Source organism: Rhinopithecus bieti, unplaced genomic scaffold (genome assembly GCF_001698545.2).
Source record: "Rhinopithecus bieti isolate Rb0 unplaced genomic scaffold, ASM169854v2 scaffold_29830, whole genome shotgun sequence".
In the NCBI taxonomy this organism is placed as follows: Eukaryota; Metazoa; Chordata; class Mammalia; order Primates; family Cercopithecidae; genus Rhinopithecus; species Rhinopithecus bieti.
In genome coordinates, this window is record NW_016813163.1 from 2,107,494 (window position 1) to 2,117,714 (window position 10,221).

Below are 10,221 nucleotides of genomic sequence, written 5' to 3' on the forward strand. Positions count from 1 at the left end.
ACTCAGGAGGCTGAGGAAGGAGAATCGCTTGAACCTGGGAGGCGGAGGATGCAGTGAGCCGAGATCCTGCCATTGCACTCCAGCCTGGGTGACAAGAGCAAAACTCCATCTCAACAAACAAACAAACAAACAAACAAACAAAAGAAACCAAGATCTAGGTGCTAGGCATGCGTGTTGCTACTAGGGTGTCATTGCCCCTGGAGTGTCATTGCTTCTAGGCCCTCTCAGCTGACAGAGCAAGGAAATATATGTGTGTACACTAACCTGTGCATATCCATATATCCATAAATATTTCCTTGTATAGCCATCTGGATCTATATTAAGTTTAACATGAGTGCTTGCTGATGTCTTCAACTCTGCTCTATTACTACATTGATCAGTGTAGCCTTTTCCCCTTGCTTACCTGTAACCTCTGGCTCCAACAGTGAGAAACCTGGCTTCTACCATCTGCTACCTATTTACTTCATTGTTTAATTCCAGTACACTTAAGTGCTGATTTCAGAATTGTTAGCTCGTACTCCTGTGGGAAACGACTTTGTCACTAGACTACAGTGCTTAGGTGCCGTTCCCTTGGCCTTTCTCTTGGCTGGGCCTCACTCATTTCTAAAGTTATACTTAGTTCAGTACCTTTTTCTCTCACCCATTTCAGTAAGCTTGTTTCAAACATTTGTACAAACTTTCCTTTTTTCTCTGTTAGGCAGATTTTCAGTCCGGCCTCAGACTGGAACCCCTTCCTTTTCCTGACTTCTCTTCCTCTTTTTCACTCTTTGCTCTTCATCCTGAAACTGGTTTCATGCTGCTAGTCCTTCACCTGGAGTAGGCCAAGGAACGCGTTTGGTCTCTATCCTGAAGGAGCAAAGGTGAAGCATCACATAGACCTCTGGGGGAGCAGATTGTCCAGAACAGAGAACCCATGAAACAAGAAAACCTTTCTTTCTCTTTCTGTTATTTGTAGCCTCTCATAGCATTACGTAGGTGTGTTATTACGATAATCTAACCCCCATCCACAGACATGTGCGTGGAAAGGAAGAAAGGCGTTGAATGGAGACAGAGACCACCATCCTGCCACATGGAGGATTGGGAGGACTGACTGCAAGGCAGGGCGAGACTCAGCCATGCCACAGCCATGCCACGGTACTACAGAGCATAGCTTTTCCAAGATCAAATCATTCATGATCGCAAGATTTCATTTGCCTTGAAACATTAAGTTCTTTTACTTTCTCTATTATTATTATTATTATTTTAATCAGAATATTAGAATACTTTGAAAAATCACCCACTCCTCCCTGAAAGGTATTCTAAATACCATTCTCAATAATCCCTGTGGCTCTATCATGGGGAATCTGAAGTTTGAAGTGACATCTCTCATCAATTCTGCCCCTGGGGATAAAGTGGAAACCTGACAGCTGATCACTTCTTGCCTTTGATAACCACCTTTCTTATTCTAATTACACCTTTCCTTAAAATAACTTTTCCAGCTTCCCACCCTCACCCTGCCCTTATATCCCTGTTTAAAAGGAGCTTATTCAGATAGCTTGTGAATAATGATACCTCAGGATGGTTTAATGGGGAAAAAGGAAACCTGTAGAGAGCCTTATCTCGGGTGAGTGTCTCAAGCATCCAAGATTATCTCCCTGTCACCCTGTGACCCATCTTCTTCGTGCCACCTTTTAATTTTGGTAGCAATTACGGTGTATATGGATAATGCCCATTAGCATATTCATGGTCATCTCTTCATATTTATTGTCCGCACAACTCATTAATCTTCATCTACTTTGTGTGCTTGACAGCTCAATCTATTTTGCAATCTCTGGGAAGCAGCCATGGCCCCCCAAAGCCTTTGTTTTCCTGTAAATAAACTGTGTTGGGGACCAGGGGACAATGATGCATCCTGTGGTGATTGACACCAGCCACGGCTACTAATCAGGATGGGACTTCATTGCCAGCTGAGTCGAGTGCATTATGGGGCCATTGTTCCAATGCTGCCAGGGCAAGAACACACACAGCCAGTCACCTTCGCAAGATGGGTTGATTGTTCTTCAAGATTAGACTGAGTTGCCTTATTATCCATCCCAGACAACAAGGCATCTCACCCAAACAGACGCATTTGCAGGAACGGCCAGTGCACTGGCCAGATTTGAATTGCTAATGTATAATCTGCCTGGCACAGATGTGCAATGAATATTTGGATGTTGTTTTGCCCGTCAGTCGAGGAGGATGAATTGATGAGGTGATGAGTATTCAATGATGGGTCCTGGATGTTGGCCAACAAAAGAGTTTGAGCACTTGCACGGACGATCGTCAGATTACCCCCCAAAGTGCTCGTGCCATAATTCAGCAGCAAATTCTAGGACAGTCTAGCAGAGTGTACTTCTGGTTGGTGGGAAGTTCCCTTTCTTTTCTAGTACATTTAGATGTTTTGCCGTGTTTTTCAGGCTTACGAAAGATATAGAAGTTGCCTTTATCACCCTTCCCTGCCAACTCTTAAGGATATGAATAATGGTTTAGGAGCTAACTACTTAGGTTTCAATTTAGCTTCAGCATTTTCTAGCTGATTTTCTTAAGTTCTTTGTGCTTCTGTTTCCTCATTTGTTAAAACAGATTGAAAAATTCTACCACCCATCTAGAACTATTGTGAGGATTAAATTGGATAATGTACACAGACTAAGTGCTAGAACAGTTCCTAGTGCATAGTAAATGCTGACAAGATGTTACCTATTACTGTATTCTTGGTCATTTGCTTTCTCTCAGTATTACTGTGGTCAAGTAGCTTGGATACACTGGAAATAAAAAATCCATTTTCATTATCTCAGGAGAGCTCATGGCCTATATTATGCTACTTTGCCTGGTACATTTCCTATAGAAAATGTACCTTTCCTATAGGAATGGAACTTTTCCTATAGTTATATAACCATATATAACTTTTCCTGAAGCATTTTTTACAGCTTATTTTCCCTGGAACATACTATAGGAAAAGCAGCTCTAGAAGGTAAACATTTACAAAGCTTTGAAAGAAAAACATGTGACTCAAGAATTTTATATACAATCAAGCTATTTCTATGCAAGACAATGGGAATTATACAAATTCATATATTCTCTCTGAAAAAATGTTATTCAAAGATGTGTTCCATAGAAAGGGAACAATGAATCTAAGGTAGACACGAGTGAGACAAATTGATTGCATTGAAGTAAGTCCAAACAACTGCAGCAAATATATTATCAAAATTGAAATAAAAAAATGAAAATATTTGAAAGAAATTACTTATATTGAAATAATGGGATAATGAAATACATCAATGAATAGCAGAAGAATGAAGAAAATCAGAAGGAAAAGCAAGTGTCCTTTTTAAGAAAAAAAGGATGGTAAAACGAATATATACACATATATATTATGTTTATATGTATTACATGTGTGTATAGATATATACACACACACATACAGTGTACACATATACAGGTGTGTATATATGTGTGTACATATATACAGGTCTGTATGTGTGTGTGTGTATGTGTGTGTGTATATATATATATATATATATATACACAGGTGTAATAAGAGCAACCTCAGTAATTTCTTTTATTTTGAGACGGAGTTTTGCTCTTTTTGCCCAGGCTGGAGTGCAATGGCGCGATCTCAGCTCACCGCAATCTCCGCCTCCCGGGTTCAAGCGATTCTCCTGCCTCAGCCTCCCGAGTAGCTGGGATTACAGGCATGTGCCACCATGCCTGGCTAATTTTGTATTTTAGTAGAGATGGGGTTTCTCCATGTTGGTCAGGCTGGTCTTGAACTCCCTACCTCAGGTGATCCACCCGCCTCGGCCTCCCAAAGTGCTGGGATTACAGGCGTGAGCCACCGCGCCGGGCCAACCTCAGTAATCTTTAATAAAATATTAAAAGCCAATACTATGAGATGCAAAAAAAAAAAAAAAACACTAAATCTAAGATTTATCTGTTTATTAGACAAACCAAAAAATATTCAAAATTAAAATATGGGTAAGATATGATTATTTAAATGTCAACAAAGAGAAAGTCAGGTCTGAGGATATTAGTATTGAACAATGCAGAATTATGCAAGTCAAAGAGTATTAAATTACTAATTTCATTTCTTTATCTTCAGTGCTATGCACAGGGTAGGTCCTAAATATATATATGAGTAAGATTTATTGTGGAAGTGGAAGCAACAAGTGAAAGGTATGTGAGAAGGCATGATTTGCCTGCAAGGACCTCTCGAGGGTAAGTTTTAAAAAAAAATTTATTGACACACAATATTTGTACATATTGATAGTGTAACATGACATTTTGTTGCATGCATACAATATGTAATGATCAAGTCAGGGTATTTGGGGTATTCACCATCTCGAGTATTTATCAATTCTTGGTGTTGGGAACATTTCAGGTCCTCTTCTGGCTATTTTGAAATATACAATACATTGTTGTTAACTATAATCACCCTACTCTGCTATTGAATATTAGAACTTATTTCTTCAGTCTAACTGTGTATTTGCATCCATTAACTAACCTCTCTTCATCCCTCCGACCCCCTCCCAGCCTCTAGTAACTATTTTTCTACTCTCTATATCCATGAGATCAATTTTCTCTCTCTCTCTCTGTCTGTCTCTCTCTTTCTTTCTTTCTTTTTGAGACCGAGTCTCGCTCTGTTGCCGCAGCTGAAGTGCAATGACGGGATCTCGGCTCACTGCAACCTCCGCCTCCCGGGTTCAAGCGATTTTCTTGCCTCAGTCTCCTGAGTAGCTGGGATTACAGGCACCCGCCACCATGCCCGGCTAATTTTTTTGTATTTTTATTAGAGACGGGGTTTCACCATGTTGGCCAGGCTGGTCTCAAATTCGTGACCTCAGGTGATCCACCAGCCTCAACCACCCAAAGTGCTGTGATTACAGACAGGTGTGAGCCACCTCGCCCAGCAGAGATCAATTTTTTTGGTGCCCACATATAAGTGAGAAGATATCTGTCTGTCTATGCCTGGCTTATTTCACCTAACATAATGACTTCCAGTTCCATCCGTGTTGCTGCAAATAACAGGACTTCATCCTATTTTATGGCTGAATAGTATGCCATTTTGAATATATACACCACGTTTTCTTCATCCATTCATCTGTTATTGGACACATTTAAAAGATTTCGTATCTTTACTATTATGGATAGTTCTGCAATAAATAAGGGGGTGAATGTATTCCTTTGATATACTGAGTTCTTTTCCTTTTTTTTTTGGACAGAGTCTCGATCTGTTGCCCAGGCTGAAGCGCAGGGGAGCCATCTTGGCTCACTGCAATCTCCACCTCCTGGGTTCAAGCGATTCTCCTGTCTCAGCCTCCAGAGTAGGTGGGACTGCAGGCACACGCCCTCAAGCCCAGCTAATTTTTTTATTTTTAGTTGAGATGGGGTTTCACCATGTTGGTCAGGTTGGTCTTGAACTCCTGACCTCAGGTGACCCACCTGCCTCAGCCTCCCAAAGTGCTGGGACTACAGGCATGAGCCACCGAGCCTGGCCCAGATTTCCTTTCCTTTGGATAAATAGCCAGTAGTGGGATTGCTGGATTGTATGGTATCTCTATTTTTATTTTTATTATTATTTTTAAAAATCTCCATACTGTTTTCCATAATACTTGTACTAATTTATATTCCCACCAATAGTGTATGAGTTCCCTTACTCTGCATCCTCGCCGGCATCTACTTTTTTTTCTTTCTTTTTTTGTTGTTGTTGTTTTTTTTTGAGACGGAGTCTTGCTCTTGTTGCCCCGGCTGGAGTGCAATGGTAGGATCTCGGCTCACTGCAACCTCCACCTCCCCTGTTCAAGCAATTCTCCTGCCTCAGCCTAATGAGTAGCTGGGATTATGGGCGACTGCCACCATGCCTGGATAATTTTTGTATTTTTGGTAGAGATGGGGTTTCGCCATGTTGGCCAGGCTGGTCTCGAACTCCTGACTTTGTGATCCACCCGCCTTGGCCTCCCAAAGTGCTGGGATTACAGGCGTGAGCCACCATGCCTGGCCTAATTTTTTTTCTTTTTGTCTTTTTATTAACAGTCATTCTAACTGAGGTAAGATGTTGAAGTGCCCAGCATCACTAATGAGCTATGATTAGTGATGTTGAGCATATTTTTACACACCTATTGGTTATTTTATGTCTTCTTTTGGGAAATGTCAGATTTTTTTTTTTTTAACTATTGAGTTGTTTGAGTTTCTTGTATATTCTGGATATTAGTCCCTTGTCAGATGAGTAGTTTCCAAATATGTTTTCCTATTTAACAGGTTGTCTCTTCATTCTGTTGTTTTCGTTGCTGTGCGAAGCTTTTTAGTTTAATATAGTTCTATTTGTCTGTTTTGTTGTTGTTGTTGTTGCCTACTCTTTTGATATCTTAGCTATAGAATCTTTGCCTAGACCAGTGTCCTCAAGTGTTTCCCCTGTGTTTTCTTCCAGTGGTTTCACAGTTTCAAGTTTTAGATTTAAGTCTTTAATCAATTTTCAGTGGGTTTTGTATATGGTGAGACAAAGGAGTCTAGTTTCATCCTTCTGAATAGGAATATCAAGATTTCACAGCACCATTTATTGAAGAGGGCATCCTTTCCCCAATGTATGTTCTTTGTGCCTTCATCAAAAATCAATTGGCTGTAAGTATGTGGATTTATTTCTTGGTTCTCTATTCTGTTCCACTAATCTATGTGTCTGTTTTTAATACCAATACTCAGCTGTTTTGGTTACTATAGCCCTGTAATGTATTGCATTGGGGATTGTACTGTAAAGAACTGCATTACATGTATAGATTGCTTTGGGTAGTGTGGTCATTTGAGCAATATTAATTCTTCCACTCTATGAGCATGGGACATCTTTCCATTTGTTTGTGTCCTCTTCAATTTATTTCATCAGTGTTTTGCTGGATACATTTATTCTTAGGTATTTTATATATTTTGGTAGCTATTGTAAATGGGATTGGATTCTTCATTTCTTTTCTGCTAGTTCACTATTAGTGTATAGAAAACTACTGATTTTGTATGTTGATTTTACATCCTGCAAATTTACAGGATTTTGTTTATCAGATCTGAGGGGTTTTTTTGATGGAGTCTAGGTTTTTCTACATATAAAATCACATCATCTGCAAAGAAAAACAGGTCAAGCACAGTGGCTCACATCTGTAATCTCAGCACTTTGGGAGACTGAGGAAGGAGTGCTTGGGTCCAGGAGTTCAAGACCAGCCTGGGCAACATTGGGAGACCCCATCTCTACAATTTTTTTTTTTAATTAAAACATACAAAGAGGGATAATTTGACTACCTATTTTCCAATTTGGATGTCTTGTATTTCTTTCTCTTGCCTAGATTGCTCTCATTAGGACTTCCAGTACCATGTTGAACAGAAATGGTGAAAATGAGCATTGTTGTCTTGATCCAGTTCTTAGAGGCAAGGCTTTTAGCTTTTCCTCATTTTGTATGATGTCAGCTGTGAGTCTGTCATATATGGGCTTTCTTATGTTGAGGTATGTTCCTTCTGTACCTAGTTTGCTTTTTTTTTTTTTTTTTTCATGAAGGGTGATGAATTTTACTAAATGCTTTTTCTGCAGCTATTGAGATGACCTTATGGCTTTTGTCCTTCATTCTGTTTATGTCATGGACTGGTACCCTCCTGGAACAGCAAGAGATGAGTCAGTGAGTGAGCATTACCACCTGAGCTCCACCTCCTGTCAGATCAGAGGCAGCATTCGATTCTCACAGGAGTCAGAACCCCATTGTGAACTGTGCATGTGTGGGATCTAGGTTGTGTGCTCCTTATGAGAATCTAATGCCTGTTGATCTGAGGTGGAACAGTTTCATCCCGAAACTACCCCCGCTCCCTCCACCCCACGATCCATGCAAAAAACGTCTTCAACAAAACCAGTCCCTGGTACAAAAATGGTTGGGGACCGCTGGTTTATATATGATGTTTACTGATTTGTGTATATTGAACCATTCTTGTATCCCTGGGATAAATTCACTTGATCATTGTGGATTATCTTTTTGAAGTGCTTCTGAATATGGTTTACTAGTATTTTGTAAATGTAAAAACTACTATGTGTCTATGTTCATCAGGGATATTGGCCTGTAGTTTTCTTCTTTTGTTGTGTCCTTGTCTAGTTTTGGTATCAGCATAACACTGGCTTCATAGAATGAGTTAGGGAGAATTACCTCCTCTTCAGTTTTTTTGGAGTAACTTCAGGGGAATTGATGTTAGTCCTTCTTTATAAGTTTGGTAGAATCCAACAGTGAAGCCACTTGGTCTTGGACTTTTCTTTGTTGGAAAACTTTTCATTACTGATTCAATCTTGTTACTTGGTCTGTCCAGGGTTTTTCTTTCTTCCTGATTCAATCTTGATAGGTTTACATGTCTAGGAATTTATCCATTTCCTCTAGGTTTTCCAGCTTGTCAGTGTATAGCTGTTCATAATAGTCTCTAATGTACTTTTATATTTCTGTGTTAGCAGTTGTAATGTCTCCTTTTTCATTCTGATTTTGTTTATTTGGCTCTTCTCTCTTTTTTTTTCTTGGTTAGTCTAGCTAGTGGCTTATCAATTTTATCTTTTCAAAAACCCCCAACTTTTCGTTAATCCTTTGTATTGTATTTTTGATCTCTATTTCATTTAATTTTTTCTGGTATTTATTATTTCTTCTACTAATTTTTGGGTTTGGTTTGTTCTTGCTTTTCTAGTTTTTTGAGGTGCATTATTAGATTGTTTATCTGAAATCTTTCTACTTTTTTGATGTAGGTATTTATTGCTATAAACTTCCCTCTTAGTACTACTTTTGCTGTATCCCATAGTGTTTGGTAAGTTGTGCTTTCCTTTTCATTTGTTTCAAGAATTAAAAAAAATTTCCTTCTTAAGTTTTTCATTGACCCAGTGGGTGTTTGGAAGCATGTTGTTTAATTTCCATGTATTTGTACCATTTTCAAAGTACCTCTTGTAATTGATTTCTAGTTTTATCCCATTGTGGTCTGAGAAGAACTTGATATAATTTCAATTTGTAGAAATTTGTTGAGACTTGTTTTGTCTAATATATTATATATCCTGGAAAATGTTCTGTGTGCTGATGAGAATAATGTGTATTGTGCAGCTGCTGAAGAAAATGTTCTATAAATGAGTGTTAGGTCAATTTTGTCGAAAGCACCGTTTAAATACATTATTTCTTTGTTAATTTTCCATTTAAATGATCTGTCTAATGTTGAGAGTGGGGTGTTTAAGTCCCTCACTATTATTTCATTGGCATCTATCTCTCCCGTTAGATCTAATGAATTTGCTGAATGTACCTGTGTGCTCCAGTGTTGAGCGCATGTACATTTATAATTGCTGTATCCTCTTGCTTAATTGATCCTTTAATCATTATATAATACACTCTTTGCCTCTTTTTCCCATTTTGACTTTTTTTTCCCTAAGCCCTTTAATATTCACTTAAATAGCTGAGGCACAAACAATAATAAAACTGCATTGTTTATTTTACAAGAAGATTTTGTATGATATCTACATGATATACCAATTTTCTCATAATCTCTTTGGCAATAACATTTCATTAACACTCTAGTCCACAGGCTAATTCAACAGGGTCAGAAAGGCAAGAGGAATACGGTAAAAATAAACTTATTGAGGGGTAAGAGGAATCCAAACATTTACTGACTGATTATTATGCTCACTACTAGGTTTTACATCGTTAACATAAATTAAATGTGTATGTAAGTTCTAGTTATCTGTTAATAGAACAGCATTGCTACAGCTAGGTAATTCTAAACTTTAAATGTTCTTTCACTTTAAGGACAAATTATGGAACCAAACAATATGTCTTTGCCTCAAAATGCATGTCAATGTGCACTAATATATAGTTTCCATTTCCAATTTTTTTTTTACAAGTGTGCAACATTAGCGCATGAAAATATTTAAGCTCTTGGCCAGGCATGGTGGCTCATGCCTTTAATCCTAGCACTTTGGGAGGCCAAGGCAGGCAGATCACGAGGTCAGGAGATCACAACCATCCTGGCTAACATGGTGAAACCCCGTCTCTACTAAAAATACAAGAAAAAAAAATTAGCTGGGTGTGGTGGCAGGCAACTGTAGTCCTAGCTACTTGGGAGGCTGAGGCAGGAGAATGGTGTGAACCCGGAAGGTGGAGCTTGCAGTGAGCCAAGATCATGCCACTGCCCTCCAGCCTGGGTGACAGAGCGAGACTCCATTTCAAAAAA